At 39.2% G+C, this 18,265-nt stretch overlaps 1 protein-coding gene across 1 annotated transcript in view; it reads left to right on the forward strand.

The window, feature by feature from the left end:
* Positions 1-10,608: 10,608 nt before the first annotated feature.
* RDX (radixin) overlaps positions 10,609-18,265 on the forward strand; it is a 75,464-nt gene continuing 67,807 nt past the window's right edge. Inside the window, exon 1 of the mRNA XM_082845166.1 lies at positions 10,609-10,791. The gene's annotated coding sequence lies outside the window, so the exon portion shown is untranslated. The remainder of the gene's footprint in view (positions 10,792-18,265) is intronic.

Below are 18,265 nucleotides of genomic sequence, written 5' to 3' on the forward strand. Positions count from 1 at the left end.
ACTCCTCTCTGAGGGCTACCATATAAGATCAAGTGGTTAGTTATGCTTGATACAAAGTGATGGCCAATTCAATAAGGACTCTGACATTGGCTTTCCCTCCTTCCCTGCCTCACTCACCCTCTTTTCACTCCTTATCTCCTGGCTTTGTCCTCCGCGGTAAATGGGAGCCCATTCACTTTGTCTCAGCCTCTGCTTTCTGGGGAACCCATGTTAAGACACTTATCATATCCATTGTTACTTCCTTTATATAAGATAGTATTTTTAATTTGTAGCTAAATCATGGTTGCCCAGAGTAAACCCTGTAGTATGCAACTTCTCTTGCAGCTATACTTGGTCATATGACTAAGTTCTGACCAATGAATATTATTATTTATATATAAATATAATAATAATAACATATATTACATTATAATAATATGTAATGTATATAATAAAATCTAATAAGATGCACACACACATACACTTTGGAAAATCCCTTTAAAAGAATGGGAATGGCTTTCTCCTTTCCTCCTGGCTTTAATGTAAATATGATGGCTGGAGCTGGGGCAGCCATCTTTTGCCATGAGTTGGAAGCCACATGTTGAAGATGGTGGAGCATGAAGATAACAAGGCTGCGGTTGGAGCTCCTGGTGATTGGGAAGATACCACATCAGCTTTAGAATGCCTACCTGGATATCATTTTAAGAGAGAAGTTTCTATCTTTTCAAAACCACTGTTATTTGGGGCTTTTAGTCAGTTTCTGCTGAGCTTAATCCTAACTGGTCCAGTAGAAAATTGACTTTCTTTGGAATAAAAAAAAGAAAAAGGAAGAAAAAATAACATCAAGTGTCATTTTATATTCCTTACATGGCAGCACTGGATTCAAAGGCCAAAATTTTTACCGTTACATTATACTACCTCTCGCAAATTTAGATTATATAAGCCAGATATCCAGTGACCCGATCACCTTTGAGTTACCAGAATGTTGACATTCCAGACTAACATAAAACAAATAGAATGCTACCCATTCAGAAACCTGGCCTGTCAATGCTTCTCATCTGCATGAATACATGACATTAATTACAATAGAACTTACTGTGGGTCAGGCCCTGTGCTAAGCTCTCTAGTTAGAAAACGTAAGAAATAGCACTCTATGAAGGATATGTTTGAGAAAGAACCCTAGTCTGGGATTTTAGTTAGGAGGCTTGCCAGTATCCTGGATTCAGACAGTGGTAGGTAGCAGAGTTAGAGAGGAAGAGTGGGCTAGAAGACTCTTTAAGAGATAATGTTAGTAAGACTTGATGACTGATGGAATGTGGGGGTTGAATGAATTCAGGATTATTCTCAGGCTTCTATGATGGATGTCTCATCGGAAGATGGTTTCACAAATTGAGATGAACATATACAGAAGGAGGAAGAGGAAAAGAGGGAGGAGGAGGGGGAAGGGAAAGAGGAAAAGGAAGTTTAATGAAGAAGATGATGAGTTCAGCTCTGGGCATGTTGAGTTTGAGAGATTCCTGAGTACCAAGTAGCGATGTTAAGCAGGAAATGAATATATAAGCCTGGGAAGAGGGCTTAGCTAGAGTAATTTTCAAATTATTTTGTAATTTTCTGCTTTGACATTACCCCTTCCAGTAGACTGACTTTCTCGGGGGCAAAGTAGTCTTGTTAATCTTGGGTTCCCAGCACCTAGAACAGAGCCTGCATCATAGCCAATGCTAAATAAATGTTCAGTGATTGAGTGACAGATTAAATAAATGAATGAATGAATTTCAATCTGTCAAAAAAGGGATATGTTTTTTTCAACTCAAGTTGAAACTCCAATATACATTCCAATGGAAACATGATTACAAACCTCAGTTGGTTGCACATTACTGTGGGTCCAGTTACATTACATTTTAATAAGCTTCTGCAGACTAGCTTCAGAACTGAACCACCCTTCAAAATCATTTCCACGGGGGTGGGGTGGGAGACATTTTTCAAATTCCAAATTAGTTACACCATAATTTTGAACCAAAGGTCCTTCACTAGTTGGGAATGTCATTCTGTTATGTTTCCCATGAAGAACTTACATAATGCCCTGTACCTGCACCCTGGAAGCCATCATGTTTACCCTACAACTGAGAGTCGGTCAGAGTGTCGAGTGGTCACTACCTCAATGCTTCAGTGCCACACTAGGTACCCTTTTTTGGAATCAGGTCACTACAATGCCTATAGAAGGAGTCTTGAGGAAGGGAACAGAGGCACAACCCAGTGACTTGAAAAGCACTCCAGAGACTAATAATTGGACTAGATCAAGGACTTAAGTGGGTTTGCAGAGGGCCTAGAGTTTGTCCCTTTTCTTCACACATAGTTATCATAACAGCTAGATATTTATCAGCAATAGCCAACTCTGATTCAGACAGTCTCTCCAACTTTTCTGTAATCATTAAACTTATATTGTATGTTAGCTTCTTGTGTAAAAAAAGTATTCATACATTCAATTACTAACTTAATAAATTTCATATTGTGTAAAGCAATTTATAGTACAAGTTGTGTTTTAGTTATTTTAAGTAATGGTTGTTGTATTGCTCACTCAACGTTCTCAGAGAAACAGAACCAATAGGATATATAGAGATATGTATAAGAGGAGTTTTTTTTTTTTTTTTAATAGGAATTGGCTCACATGTGATTATGGAGATGAAGAATTCCCACGATCTGCCACCTGGAGAGCCAGGAAACCCAGTGTTGTAATATGGTCTGAGTCTGAAAGCCTGGGGACCAGGGGACTGCTGGCAAAAGTCCCAGAATCTAAAAGCCTGAGAACCAGGAGCTCCGACATCCAAGAGCAGAAGATGCACCTCCAGCTAAAAAAAAAAAAGAGAGAGGTTTCACCCTTCGCTCACCTTTTTGTTCTATTTGGACCCCCAATGGATTGGATGATTCACCCACATTGGTGAGGGCAGATCTCTTCACTCAGTCTATCCAATCAAATGTTAACCTCTTCCAGAAACATGCTCAGAGACACACCTAGAAACAATTATTTTACCAGCTATCTAGACTTCAAGTTAACACATAAAATTAACCATCACAGTTGTATTTCAGGAAATAAGTGGCAAAGTCACAAAGTAAATAAGTCTACATGACAGCTTTGTCATTATAATACAGTAACTATGCCTAGATATTGTATATCACTAGTGTTGCCAAAAACAATATTTGAAGAATGTCAATGATTTTCTTTGCACTTAATAAATGTATTGTATTGGTACTTAGAGTTGAATACATCAAATTGAGAGCAGCAGGTGTTGTAAATAACATTAAACCTTGGAGTCAGGAAACCTGGATTTTAGTCCCACACTAACTTCTTGGGTGATTTCATTCATTCATTCAACAAATATTTCTTGGCCACCTTATAATGTTCTGCACATCATGCTAAGTGCTAGGATACAAGAGTAAAAAGAAATTGACATTGTATCTACATTTTTAGACTGGTAGTTTAAGAGGACAGACGTCAAGTTTGAGAAAAATCTATGTGTTAACAATGTACCTGCTATTAAACACTGTGAAGAAAAGTTACGTGGAGATTGGACCAGGGTAGTAGGGTGGTCAGTACAGGCTTGATTGTGATGGACATCTAAAAGATGGTTAGGTGTCAACTAGGTGAATGGGGCAGAAGGAACTGTGTATGCAAAGTCTCAGTACCCTGGGTGGGACATCAGGCATATTCTAGGAATTATAGGCCAGAGTGGCTTGAGCTCAGAGAACAAGTGCAAACCAATGACCGGCAATAGGAATCAACAAATGAGTGTGGGGTAGGGAGGGGCAGGGAGATGGGAAGAAGTGAGATAATCATAATTTTTTCAACAAATTAACTCTGGATTCAGTACCTAGAACTAATTGTAGGAGGCACAAGTAGATGTGAGAAGACCAGTTAGGGGGCTACTGCTGGAGTCCAGAAGAGATAACTGTTGTGTGACCCGATTGGGAGTGGGATAGATATAAAAAGGTGGACAGACACAAGAGGAGGTAAAAGCGACAGGATTAAATAGTAACAGGCTGGGTATGAAGGAGGTGAAGGAAAGTGTTAGGATGGCTCCTGCATTTCTAGCTGAGATAGGGAATAATGGAAGCACACCAGACTTGAGCGAGACAAACTCTGCAGATCTTAATTTCTGTTTCTGCAAAATAAGAGGCAAACTTTAAAGTCCTGTCCAGTTCTACTGTAAAATTGTGTGATTGTGTTATGTAATTCAATCATTTTTTGAAAACAAGGAGTGGCCTAATTAGAGTAGAAATTCCTTATAGGTAAATACATTAGTTATCTGTTGTTGATCAAAAAAATTATCCCAAACTTCAGTGACTTAAAACAACAGACATTATCTCACCATTTCTGTGGGTCAGAGATTCAGGAGCAGCTTAGCTGGTGGTTCTTGCTCAGGGTCTCTCAGGTGGTGGCATTCAGAATGTCAGTAGTAGCTACAGTCATCTGAAGGCCTGACTGGGGCTCGAAGATTCATCTGCTCCCACAGTGGCTCACTCACAGGGCTGTAAGCAGAAGCCCTTACTTCCTCATGGGATCCTGGCAAGAGGCTCCATTTCTCACCACATGGGCCTCTCCACAAGGCTGCTTGAGTGTCCTCATCACATGGTGTCTGGTTTGCCCCAAAGCAAGTGATCCCACACAGAACCAGCCAGAATGAAGCTGCAGTGCCTTTTATAATGTAGTCTTGGAAGTCACATGCCATCAATTCCACTTTATTCTTTTGTTAGAAGCAAGTCACTAAGTTCAGCCCACATTCCTGGGAAGGGAAATTAGGCCCCATCTCTTGATGGGTATCAAATAATTTGTGGTTATATTTGAAAACTACCACAGAAAAGTTTAAATCTTGACACTTTGCAAAGTGCTGGATACCTTTCCTTGACAGTAAATAACACTGTTGTATAGGTTTAAATTAAAATAAAACTACTATGTTATAAACTAGAAAACAGCTACCTAGAATACTCAATGCTAAGTTCAGGGCGAATATTTATCATTTATTTATTTATAGCTCTGTAATGAGGCAAGGAAAGTCTAACAATGTACAAAGCTTAATGGGTCATAAACTAATGGATATTTGAGTCAAAAATTGTGAAATATCATGGTAAGTGATCCTCCATGTAAATGCTTTATGTTGTAAAATACATAATGAATTCTAGAAATTTCTCATTGTTATGTATGAGAATCAAATATTTTATATGTGAATCACAGTCAGAAATGAAGGATTTTAGAGCTTGAAGAAAGCTTACAGATTGTCTGTCTAATCCAGCTCCCTTATTTAGTAGATGAGAAAACTGAGTCCATTAAAAACAAGAAAAAGAAAAAAAGAAAAAGATGTTCCTAGAGTTTCACATAGTCAGTGGCAGGAAACCACTGCTGATGGGATGGATTGGCCATTTCACAGTAATACTGGGGAGGGGATTTAGTGCTTTTTGAGCTCCTTGTCTAGTTCTGAAAATCTACAATGCCTTAAAACAATCTCTGGGACAGGCCCAAAAGGTGTATATAACATTCTCCCTCTTTTAACATTGTTTGCAAGTAAAGTACAGACTAGTCCATTGGCTCTTTCAAGGTCACTTAGCAACTTGTTGGTAGGAATTGGGAATAAAGCCAAGGTTATAGATTTCCTCACTTGGACACTTTCCACTCCATTTATTACTTACCTCTGAAATGTTATTGCTGTTTATCATGAACTAAATTGGCTTTATTACCTAAGCAGAGAGGATTAAGCAATAACTTTTACCTTGTCTTTGTTGAAGACTACATGCTCATATCTGTGATCACATTATGAATTATGTACCTATGTAATTTAATCTTAGATAGGGAGAGAGTAAAGGTAGGAATCCACCTGTGGTTTCTTGACTCTTAGTTTGGGTACATTGGACATGAAACCTCTATTGACTGTACTGAAATTTTATAGCTTATATCAGCAGTTAAATTTGTATGGCTTACTAGGCATACAAAGCAGATGATAAGATAGTTTTATTTACTTTGCCTGTTTTTACTGAGGTCTGTTATATTGGTGAACACATTGTGAATATGTACTTAAATATGCAAGATAGTGTGAATAGTATGAAATACCACAGTTTACAACAGAAGATTCACATTTGTATTTTTTCTATGTATAGGTTTTAAAAATAGTGATTTTACATTGCTGTAGCTTTTAAAAAATAGTGAATACATTTTAAAATTAATTAATTAATTAATTTGGCTGTGTTGGGTCTTTGTTGCTGCACGTGGGCTTTCTCCAGTTGTGGTGAGCGGGGGCTACTCTTCCTTGCGGTGTGCAGGCTTCTCATTGAGGTGGCTTCTCTTGTTGTGGAGCACGGGCACAGATGCTTCAGTAGTTGTGGCACGTGGGTTCAGTAGTTGTGGCTCGCAGGCTCTACAGAGCAGGCTCAGTAGTTGTGGCACACGGGCTTAGTTGCTCTGCGGCATGTGGGATCTTCCTGGACCAGGGAAACTCATGTCCCCTGCCTTGGCAAGAGGATTCTTAACCACTGTGCCACCAGGGAATTCCTGTGAATAAAACTTTTTGATGGAAAAATATTTTAGTATGTTATGGTGCTCCAGATTAATTTAATTCTAAACGGTAGTAAAATCCTTGGCTTGAACGAAACTATATTTTCCAAAGAAATAGTTGGAAATGAAAGGCCTATTTTAGCATGTTATCTATGTTCATTTCTTTAACAAGTATTTATTGGATATCTCATTTGCTGTACTTATAGTTCATATATTTCCAGTTACTGAGTCCTAGAGTGCCCGTAGACACTTAAAAGTCAGCATCTTCCTAACCTGCCTAATTATCTTCATCTCTCAGTTCTACTTTTTTTACAATCCGCATTTATCTTAATGGTACCCATCAGAAACCCTGAAAACATTTTCACTTCTCCTTTTCTCTTACTTCTCAAATCTTTTGAAAGATTCTATTTCCTCTTTTTCATCCTCACAAACCTCCCAAGTTCAGACCCTCATCCTCTTGTGCTAGAGGCAAAACTGTCTACATAAGGCATCCCTCAGAATCTCAACATCCACTTTCACTGTCATTGAACCTCTCTCCCAAGCAATCCACACGGCTGCCAGTTACTTTGCTAAGATAAATCAGATCACATTATTCCTCTTCTTAATACCTATTATGGAAATTCCCTGGTGGTCTAGTGGTTTGGACTGTGTTTTCACTGCCGAGGGCCCAGGTTCGATCCCTAGTCTGGGAACCAAGATCCCACAAGCTGCATGGCATGGCCAACAAACCAACAAACAAACTAAAAACAAACAAACAAAAAAAGAATACCTGTTATGGACTCCTATTTCTTCAAGGAGGAAGGACAAATTCTGAACTCGAACGGACCTCAACTTACCTTTCTGAAGTCTCTGTTTGTAAATATTCTTATGTCTAAACATCAATGCCATCTTTCCACTGTGTCTCCCAAGCTAATTGCCTTTCCCCTCACTTCTTTTAGGGAACTTCTACTCATTCCTTTACTCTCCCCTTCTCTGCTTATCTTTCTCTTCTCTAGGCAGAGTTAATTACCCTCTCTTCTGTCTCCTTGACAATAATGTGTTTATCTTTATTATGGTGCATATTACACAGCATTGTTTGTTTGCCTTTCCCATTACTGAATCTAGAGGGAGACGAACAAGTGTTATTCAAACTAGTAAAGGCCTGGAACTCAATGTTAGTTCTAGATAAAAAAAAAAAAACCAAAAACTTCCATTTATAAACCGTACTTGCAAAACTGAATTTTCTTCATTTTTAAGAAAGACTTATACGTGCTAGTGAGACAAATGCTTTATAACTAATCATCGGAATCCCAGAATTCAGAATTAGCCAATATATTGTGGTGGAGTAGAGCAGGATTCTAGCATGGAAGACTTAGTAATAGATTATTCATCAGATTTTTTCTAAAAAAAAGTAGTTTTAGCAAATGTGATTTTACCCCTTAAAATCTGAAGTGTTGGAATTAAACTGAGAAATAAAAATTTCAATTAAGCCTTATATATATATATTTTCCACTGCAAAAGTAATACAGAAAATACTGAAGAATAGAATAAGGGGCGGGGGGGGAGGGGTGCCCATAGAAACATCATCCTGAGACAACTCTGGGTTTCAATTTTTCCTTTTTTCTAACACTTCATAGTTTTGTTTTGTTGTTTTTAATCATAGATGTGATCATACTACATGGTTAGTTTCATAACTTGTGGGGTTTTTCTTCACTTAATACTATACTTTTTAAATTGTTACCTAAAATGCTACAAAGTACTTATGGTTACTTTTAAGACATTTAGTTTCCATAATCTTTATTTTTGCATCTTATAAATAATATTGTGACATACAGCTTATGAACAAAACTTTTGCTCTATTTCAGATTATTTCATTCAGATAAAATCTCAGATACAGAGTATGAATTTTTTTTAGGTTGAATCACAGCACCAAACTGTTTCTAAATAGGTTGTTTCAGTTTACACTCCCACTCACAATGTCTGGAAGCACCCTTTTAATCTCACCAGCACTGAATATTATCCTTTACTTAAATGTTTACTAATATGATAGCTGACTGAAGTATTACAATTTTTGTTCTGCTTGCTGTTGAAGAGTATAGGATAAAATCAAGGCTTTGGAGTCAAATAATACTGGGTTTGGTCACAGCTCTGCAACTTCCTAGCTGTGTTATAATACATCAAGCAGATTACTTAACTCCTTTTTTTAAAATAAATTTATTTATTTATTTATTTTGGCTGTGTTGGGTCTTTGTTGCTGCCCGTGGTCTTTCTCTAGTTGCGGCGAGCAGGGGCTACTCTTTGTTGCGGTTCCCGGGCTTCTCATTGCGGTGGCTTCACCTGTTGCGGAGCATGGGCTCTAGGCACGTGGGCTTCAGTAGTTGTGGCTCGCGGGCTCTAGAGCTCAGGCTCAGTAGCCGTGGCACACTTCCCAGACCAGGGCTCAAACCTGTGTCCCCTGCACTGGCAGGCAGATTCTTAACCAGTGTGCCAACAGGGATGTCCCTACTTAACTCCTTTGAGGCTCTCTTTATTCATCGGTTTTTTAAAAAGGTCAATAATAATATTTACCCCAAACTCAGGGTTGTTGTAATTATTAAAAGAAATAGTCACGTAAAGCATTTCATACCAGTGCCTGGCATGTGACAAACGATAATGAATGCTTCATTTTCTGTTGCAAAAGTATATTTGATTAGTGTACTATCTAGGAATTCACACAATACTTTGACTATCTTTATCCACGCAGCTTGTTGTGGAAGGCTGGACAATCACCTGGATAATTCTTGCACCCCAGGGAGAAGGTCAGGGAGTAATCTTATAGTTAAAAAAAAAGTACACACCTGGTTCCCATTCTTGAGGAATCTAAAGGCCTTTGAGTTAACTCTTGGGGCTTTTAATTGTTCAGAGAGGTCTCAAAGGGCAATGGTGGAAACTCACTAAAGACTAAATTTAGTGAAAGTAATCAGGGGAGAGAGTTCCTGGAAAAGCTATTGTCTCAGGGAAGGCAAATGCTAAGGCAGGAAGTATATGAATTATTTGTTCTATAGAAGTTAAATACACTCGTGAGGTTTTATTTGAATCTAAAGTTTATTAATAAAAAGTATATAAAGCACTGCAAACAGAGCAAGCTCGGCGAATCTGATTTTGTGCACTTTCTGTTTCTATACTCAGAGCAAGTTTTGCTCTTTGAATCCCAGCAGAAAATAACAGGGGCTTGGAAGTAGATGACAGAACCAGAAGTCTATCTAGTCCCGACCACTAAAGTCAGTGGGCTAGAGTCACACCATGATCAAATGCCTAAATTTCACAAAGTCTAGGATAATTTAGGTTTGGCTGCTCTTTGGGGTCCCACTTCCAACATTTTCCTTTTAACCGACTTCTTCCAACTGCAGAAGAATGCCAGAGATAATAAAAATTTATCAAATATCCTTGCCTGGATAAAAATGTGCACTCTTGATTGGGGCCATATCCATTGAGGTTTCGGTGGCGGTTTAAAAATTGCCCCTGAAAAAGCAAGTTTTTCTAGTTGGGTAAATTCTGCAAAAATAATGTAAAGTTCTTTATTGCATGCATAAATTCCTCTAAGGCAGGTCTTTTTCTCTCTCCAGGTCCAGGATTTTCAAGCTGAACAGCCAAGTAACACGCTCGACTCGGTTCTGGATTCCCTCGGGGAAGAACTCCTCCTTGGGGGCGATAGAAACGCCCTCGGTGAGTTTTCTGGCACCAGCGGGAGTTTCAAGTTTCCGCCCATCGAGGGGAGGCGGCGGGCCCACTCCCAGCTCCGGGTTGGGCGGCTCTTCTTCCCTGAGCATCGGGCTTAGCTCAAGCCCAGTCCTCCCCGGAAGGAGTCCCCCACCCCCGCGCTCTCCCTCTTTCCCTCGGGGCTCTGGAGCCGCAGCCCCGCCCTCGCGCGTCCCCGCCCGGGACGGGGACCCCAGGCGACGCTCCGCGCGGCTGGCGGCCTTGAGCCCGCGGGGCTGGGAGGGGCGGGGGCGGGGCGTGGGAGGTCTGGCGGCGGCGGCGGCGGCGGCGACTGCGGCGTTGCTGCTCGGGACGCAGCGCGAGGCCGGCCGGCCGGCAGGGGGAGGCGGGGGGCGTGGGGCAGCCCCGCCTTTCCCCCGAGGAGCCGCCAGGCAGCCATATTGCGGAGCTGTCTGCGGTGGCGGCGGCGCCTCTCGTCTCTCGCGGCCCATCGCTCCCTCCACCGCCTCTACCTTCTTGCCGCAGCCGCGACACCCGGCGCCGCCGCGCAGCGCCCCGGCCACACGCAGGGCGGGAAGGAGCCGCCCACTCTCGGGGTAAGCCGCCGGCGCCCTACCTTCCCCCACTCCCGTTCTCGGGCTTCGCCGGAGACGCTGAGGTGGCGGCGAGAAGTTTCGGGGCCCAGTGCTGTCCGGCGGCCGCGCCGCGAGGGCCGCGGTGTCGCTGCCCTAACAGCCCGGCTGGCCAGGCCGCATCCGGGGCCGCGGGAGCCGCGAGGCTCTGCCCGAGTCGTGGCTGCGGCCTGAACACGCCGGTGCGCGCTTCTCCTCCTTTCGGGCGTGGGTCCGCCTTCAGCGTCCGCCCCGGACCCCCTCCGCCTCGAGCTCGGTCGGGTTCCCGCCGATCTGGTGCGGCCCCGGGCTCGGCCTGGCTCGTCCCTTCTAGGCAGTTTGAGAATACAGATTTAAGCCTAGGAAAAATTACGTTTTGCCATGTAGGGAAGGAATTTTTTACAACTTCTTCTCCCCGGCCTCCAGTTTGAAAGTAAGGGTGTTGAATTACTAGAGAACGTGTGTTCCGCCCTGGTGGCAAAGGGATGTTGCATTACGGGGTTTGGGGCGCGAACCGCCCTCAGCCACCCGCACCCGCGCGGCGAGGGCCGCAGTTCTGGCCCCGGCTCTACCTGCTGCTTCTACTGCTGAAGGCGGCCTCCGAGCCCCATAACTTTCTTCGGCCTTTGAGGCAGCCCAGTTTAGTATCTTAGACCCCAGTAGACTAGTTGAAGACATTACAGTCCCCCCTTCCTTTAAAGGGTTGTAAACTTAATTCCTGGGCTAACTTTGAAAGCGGGGGTGAGGGGCACTGCATTATTGCAGTTTAAATAGAGCACTTCACTTTTTATACAGATGTGGCATGGTTCTTTAACCATTCACAACATGTATTTAGCGTTCTTTACCATTAAGGAGTGGTTATTAATGAGGCTGGAAATAGGTTAAAAGTCAACTTCATCAAAGATACATTTTAAAATACAGTTGAGATTTGTGTAGAAGACATTTTAATGAGTTCTGTGGCACTAAGACGGGCATGATGTAAATGTAAAAACCCAAGATAATAAGAATTTATTTGATAAAAGAGCACTTGGACTTAGACATTGCAGTCTATTGTTTATGGAGCATACATTTTTTAGAACACTAAATACTCTTTTATATTTCGGACGGAGCTCTGAATGAACAATTGCCCCGTTCATTTTGCTGGATAAATAATGGCTTAATCCATTTGCCATAACAGCATTATTATCGATGGATTTAAGAAGAGAGACTAATATTCAGGATTGCATTTAAAAAAAAAAATTTTCAGTATTACATTACTTTAACCAGTGGGCTTTATCTTCCAGAGACTAATTACCTCAAATGTGGTAAAATGTATTGAATAAAACATTTTGAAGTTAATGGTATCCTGTAAAGTTGATTGCACTGACTTTGTTTATTTTGCTAAACCACTTTTTTTAATATATGATGGGATTTAATAAACAGTACATTATTAGTGAGGAATGAATAGACATGCATTGGAATTCTTTACAGTTTTATTTAAATGAGACAAAATTTGTGGCATTTAGGAATGTTAAATTCTTGCCCTAGTGGATTATACATTGTTTTGTTCACTCCTGTATTCCCAAGCATGGCAGAGCATGTAGGAGAGGCTCAGAAGTTAAATGTAATTAATTTCAGCGTGGGGAAAGTATGTTTAGTCTGTCCTTTGTTTTGGACATTTGTATTAACTGGAAATTAAACTGATACCCTTTTTTCTGTGGCGGTGAGAAATGACAGATTCTGCTGTTCTTTCTCTCTTTTGTTAAAACTCAGTCTCAGGGAGAGAACAAGGCTTATTTCTTCTTTTTTTGCTTCACTATTCCCAAGAGCAGAATTGGATTTTATTATTCATTTTTATCTTTGGCAGGCAGTTGAAATGAAAGTCTTTATGTACTTTTATCTTAATTTCAGTTCTCAGTCTTCTAATGTAATCTGTGTACAGTCTAATACAATGGAGCCTAAAATCTTGAATGATGATGGGAGTCTTGTTTTTTCTTCCATTTTTAACTTGATTCAGTTCAACTTGTACAATTTAAAAATGGCAAATTTTAACCAATATTTCCCAAAGACCAAAGCCTAAAAAAATGTGTTCTATTAAGATTGTGAAGGTAGCCATGTTGGTGAACATACTTGATAGGGTAGAGTTAATATCATATCGTGCTATTGCTGTGAATCTGGGAAGTTGAGGAAGTCACCCTTTCTTGGATGGCTTGGACCTCCTGCAGACCAGGAGCTAGTGGGCACTTCTCACGACCCTGATATTATCCTTGGGGTACTGGATTTAGTGGAACTGGATTGGGTTGCTATAGACTCCAGCTTTACAAGGTTATTTTAAACCTCATGGTGTTAAAAGGCCTTCAGGGAACTTCCCTAACTTATGCAGCAAGTATATCCTCACCTGTTGCGTGATAGAAATGGTCAGTCTGACCCCAGAGAGTTCCAGAATTTCTAGCCTCTTTCAGAAGAATCCAGCCTTTACTGTTCATATTAGTTCCTGGTATATTTTTCAGTATTAATTTATAATGAACATATTTTAAACCATTTTTAAAGACTATAAAACTAATAAATTTTATGACAAAGTTAAAAAAAACCCAGAAAGATGTTAAGGAAAAAGTAAAAGTTCTCCCCAGCTTCCCAGAACCCTCCCCCCACCACCTCTCCCAGTCCGGGTCTCTGTTTTTCAGAGGTAATTGCTATTAGCTATTCCTTGTAGTATATAGAAAATGCCAATATTTATGCAAGGGTAAACATATACTTTATATATATCCCTTATTTGCAATTTTAAAGTCTTTAAAAATAAGATTATTTTGTAACAAACATTGAAAGGGTGTTTATTACTGTGTTGAGCATTAAGTAATTAGTATTTCTCGGATTTTCATCATTTGAATGAAATAAAAATGGAATTTCTGGTAATCTCAAGTGTTCATGTACATGTGCAAATTTTCTTGATTAATGATTGAAGATGAATTCACTTTTTTTTTTTCTTCTAGGGTATGGTATATAACTGACACTGAAAAGTGGTGTCCTTTAAAAAAGGGTTTATGATTTTGGGTAGTGAAATGTCCCTATTATATATGTAGCTTTTTACCTGGGAACTGTTTGGAAAGGAAATATGGTCCATATGATTCAGTTCTTTGTTTCTTTGTTCCATTTAATGGTGAATCCTAGCTTTAACTTCCTGGAAGAGAGGGGTTCTTTCAGGTTAGTAGTTGTATAGGTTTTTTTTTTTTTCTTTGAATAACCAGTATGTATAGAAACTCTTGCAAATTCACAAAGTTATTTTTTTCCTATTTCAGTATCAGTTACCTTTTAGAAGAATTCTAAAGTACATTTTATAGAGGTCAGTTATATATGTAAATACGGTATGCATATGAATAGGATGCTCTAGTAACACTGGTTCCTTTTCTGCTTTTCTACATAATTTACATACATTTGAAATAAGAAACTTTTGGGTTCTAGTAAAGTTGATTTATTTGAAAATGATATTCTCTTTACTGTTAACCATTTGGAGAAGAGTTCAGCAAACTGGTTTGAAGGCCACATTCAGCCTACTACCTTTTTTGTAAACAAAGTTTTATGTGAACACATGATGGCTCATTGGTTTACATATTATCTATGATTGCTGTTGTGCTACAGCAACAGAGTAGTTGAAACAGAGGCTGTATGGGCCACAAAACCTAAAACGTTTACTTAACCTGGCCCTTTACAGAAAATATTTGCTGACCCCTGCTTTAAGGTATTATTCATACATTCAGACATTTATAATCATATGCCAGATATTCTTTGCATTTGTTCAGTAAGATAATGAGAACGTCACACTCTAATGGGAATATACTTGTCCCATTTTGTATACCATAAACTGTTTTTGCTTAAGTGCTCTTTGTGTGTATAAACTGGAGTTCATATTCAGTGTAACAGTGTTGTAAGCATAGTCTTCTGTGATGTGAATTCTGGGTGTTTCTTGTTTTGTACTTCAAAAAAAACCCAAAACTTCTTGTTGTTTCTGTAAATTAACTAATAACCTTTTGATAAATTAAATTGTAACTGAAAATCCTGTTAGTACTCAGAATGATGTGGGTATGAGTATAATAGAGGGACCATTAATAAAAGGGAGAATGGGGACATAGGAAATCTCAGCCATGGTTAATTGAATCTAATCACCCTTTGACTTTTATTGAGTGTGTGGGATGGACTAAACTTTGTTTAGCGCTCTTGATATTTAAGCTGTCTCTAGAATCTAGACTTAAGGAAACTATAAAAACCTAGTTTGGTTATTAAGCAAAGTTGGTATATACAGTTGCCACGCCACATCTGTGGGTTCTGCCAACCTTGGATTGAAAATATTTGGAAAAAAAATTCCAGAAAGTTCTGAAAAGTAAAACTTGAATTTGCCACATGCTGGCAAGTATTTACATAGCATTTACATTGTATTTACGATTGTTTACATAGCATTTATATTGTATTAGGTATTGTAAGTAATCTAGAGATAATTTAAAATATATGAGAGGATGTGTGTAGGTTATATGCAAATATATTTTATATTTATATATATGTATGTATGTATATAAATGTACATATATTTTGTGTAAGGGATTTGAGCATCCCTAGATTTTGGTATCTGCAGAGGGGTCCTGGAACCAATCCCCTGTGGATACCAAGGGATGACTGTATACCTAAAGTGCTTACTATTTACATCTAATCATCAAGCAGCATGATAATTATAGATATTATTAAATGTGTCAAATTAGGTGGCCTTTAAATTTAATTTGATTGTCAAATTATTATTTTTAATTTTTTAATTTTTATTTTTTACGGTACGCGGGCCTCTCACTGCTGTGGCCTCTCCCGTTGCGGAGCACAGGCTCCGGACGCGCAGGCTCAGCGGCCATGACCCACGGGCCCAGCCGCTCCGCGGCATGTGAGATCCTCCAGGACGGACGGGGCCCCGAACCCATGTCCGCTGCATTGGCAGGCGGACTCTCAACCACCGCGCCACCAGGGGAGCCCTGCTTGTCAAATTAAATGAGATTATTGAAAGAGACTTAGGTAGAGGCGATAAAGGCCTGTATTTGGGAGACCTCATTGGGAGTTTTTTTTTTTTTTTTCCCTACCACGTTCACGGTTGCTGTCTCTTACAGCCTATTGCTTTCTAGTTTGCTCACTTTACAATGTAAAAGATGAGAGGAAAGTATTACCCTTGATAATAATCAAGTGAGTATTATATATGAACTTAATTTACCAAAAAAATCAACAAACATCTGAGGCCTTACTGTGAGCCAGACACCATTCCAATTTCTCAAAAGGGGGATTGAATATCTCGAAAGTTAGAAACTTAATGATAGAACTGCCATATAGCCTTATTGACTGCATGAGCGAATACTGTCTAATTTTAAAGATATCTAATTTTAAAGATATTTAAGAAATATCTTTAAATATCTAATTTTAAAGATATTTAAGAAACATCTAATTTTAAAGATATTTAAGAAATATCGTTAAATATCTAATTTTAAAGATATTTAAGAAACATATTAACTTTATTCTGTTTTGAAAATAAGCTACTGTAGTATCTAGTGTTTCAAAACATATATAGAATTGTGAGAATTCCTCAGGTCAGTTTGAGACTTTTCTTCTTTCCTTCTACCTAGGTGACTTACATGAACCTATCTTTGTTTTTCCATTTTTAATCATTTCTTATATGAATTTTTGATGTTTCCTTAACTGTAAGATGAAGAAATTGGACTGGATTTAGTTTTCTTACCTTTTAGCATTTAAACTTAATTTTTGCAAATGGTAATGTATTGTTTTTATACCCTCCTAGGAAGCAATACAGGTATGGTGTTTCTTTTAAATTTACAAAATTCATTTAGAAAAGAATTTAAATTCAGTGTAAAACTTTGCTTTGTGCCTTATATTTGTTTTAAGTGCTGGAAATTTGCTTTGCATTTCCAGTAACGTGTGTATTGCTTTTAAATGTTGAATATGGGCTTCCCTGGTGGCGCAGTGGTTGAGAGTCCGCCTGCGGATGCAGGGGACACAGGTTCGTGCCCCGGTCCGGGAAGATCCCACATGCTGCGGAGAGGCTGGGCCCGTGAGCCATGGCCGCTGAGCCTGTGCGTCCAGAGCCTGTGCTCCGCAACGGGAGAGGCCACAACAGTGAGAGGCCCGTGTACCGCAAAAAAAAAAAAAAAAAGTTGAATATTTTATTTCCTTGAACAAAAGTCAGTTCTTACAAAAGCAAGCACTTAATACCTTATTTAGAACTGCATGTCACCCTTACAGGATATTAATTTACAGAGGTGACTATACCAGTATTAATGTGCACTTACAACAAATCTTTAGAGGTAGTCTTTTTGACCTGAAAACAACAGAGGATAGAGCTTTAACTTCTTGAAAAGCTCTGGTAATTGGAATGAGCTTGTCTAAAATGATGTCAGAGGAAGGCAGAGTAGGATAGCCAAAAGAGCACAGGACTTGAATTTAGAAGGACCTCTGACTTTGTTGACTAGCCTTATTTGGGCAAGTGACTTATCTGAATCTTAATTTCCTTAATTAGAAGAACAAGGGATTGTGATACTTATCTTGGGCAGAGGGAGGAATGGCAGTTATTAGGAAGATTAGATAATGTAGGTAGAGTGGCTGAAGAGTGAGCATTCTACAAATAATTCCATTTACTACCCTTATCCTTGCTTTTGGCCTTATTTCTTTTTTGCAAAATGGAACTAAAAATTCTTGTCCTCTGCTTCACTTGTGGAGTCACATGGCATTATATAGGTAAAAGTACATTATTATTGCTATTAAATTCAGTACTTAACAGAGCTAAAAAATTTAATAAGCATAGTTCTTTGTATATTCGAGGTTTTAAAACTGTGGGTCTGTGAACTTGAATAGTGAAAAAATTGCATCTTTATTTACACGTTTTCTTCCATTACGAATGTGGGCAGCAGTAGCAGATACTGTTTCTAATAGAAATTGCAGGTATTTTCATGATGAATAACTGTTATTGCAGATCTCAAATTGACATTTAATACTCATTATTACTTAAAGTTTAATTATTAGATACACTGGTAGATATTGTGATTTAAAGGTTAACAAAGAAGCATATATATTACTGTATTATAAATTTGTGCTTTTTATATTTTTGATACTATAATTCAGTATGATTGATTTTTTTTTAATGTAATATTGTGTATTTTATTTTGTGCATTTAAAAATACTTTTCTAGGAGGGGGTTCATAGGCTTTACCAGAGGGGCCCATGTTGGGGAAAATAATGATTAAGAACTTTTTTTTGTAGATGCCATTATTTTGTTAATTTGACCGCCAGAATTACCTTATTAATTCAGTTTATACTTCTCTTTGCTACCCTGCTTCCCAAACCCACAGGAAGTTGGCAGAGGACTGCAGAGAGACCACAATTATGTTCAGAGAAGGTGTCTCAAAAGACAGAAAAATAAGTACAGTTAGGCTTGGGGAAAAGAAAT

The sequence above is a fragment of the Leucopleurus acutus genome, assembly GCF_964270905.1.
Source record: "Leucopleurus acutus genome assembly, chromosome: 8".
Classification (NCBI taxonomy): Eukaryota; Metazoa; Chordata; class Mammalia; order Artiodactyla; family Delphinidae; genus Leucopleurus; species Leucopleurus acutus.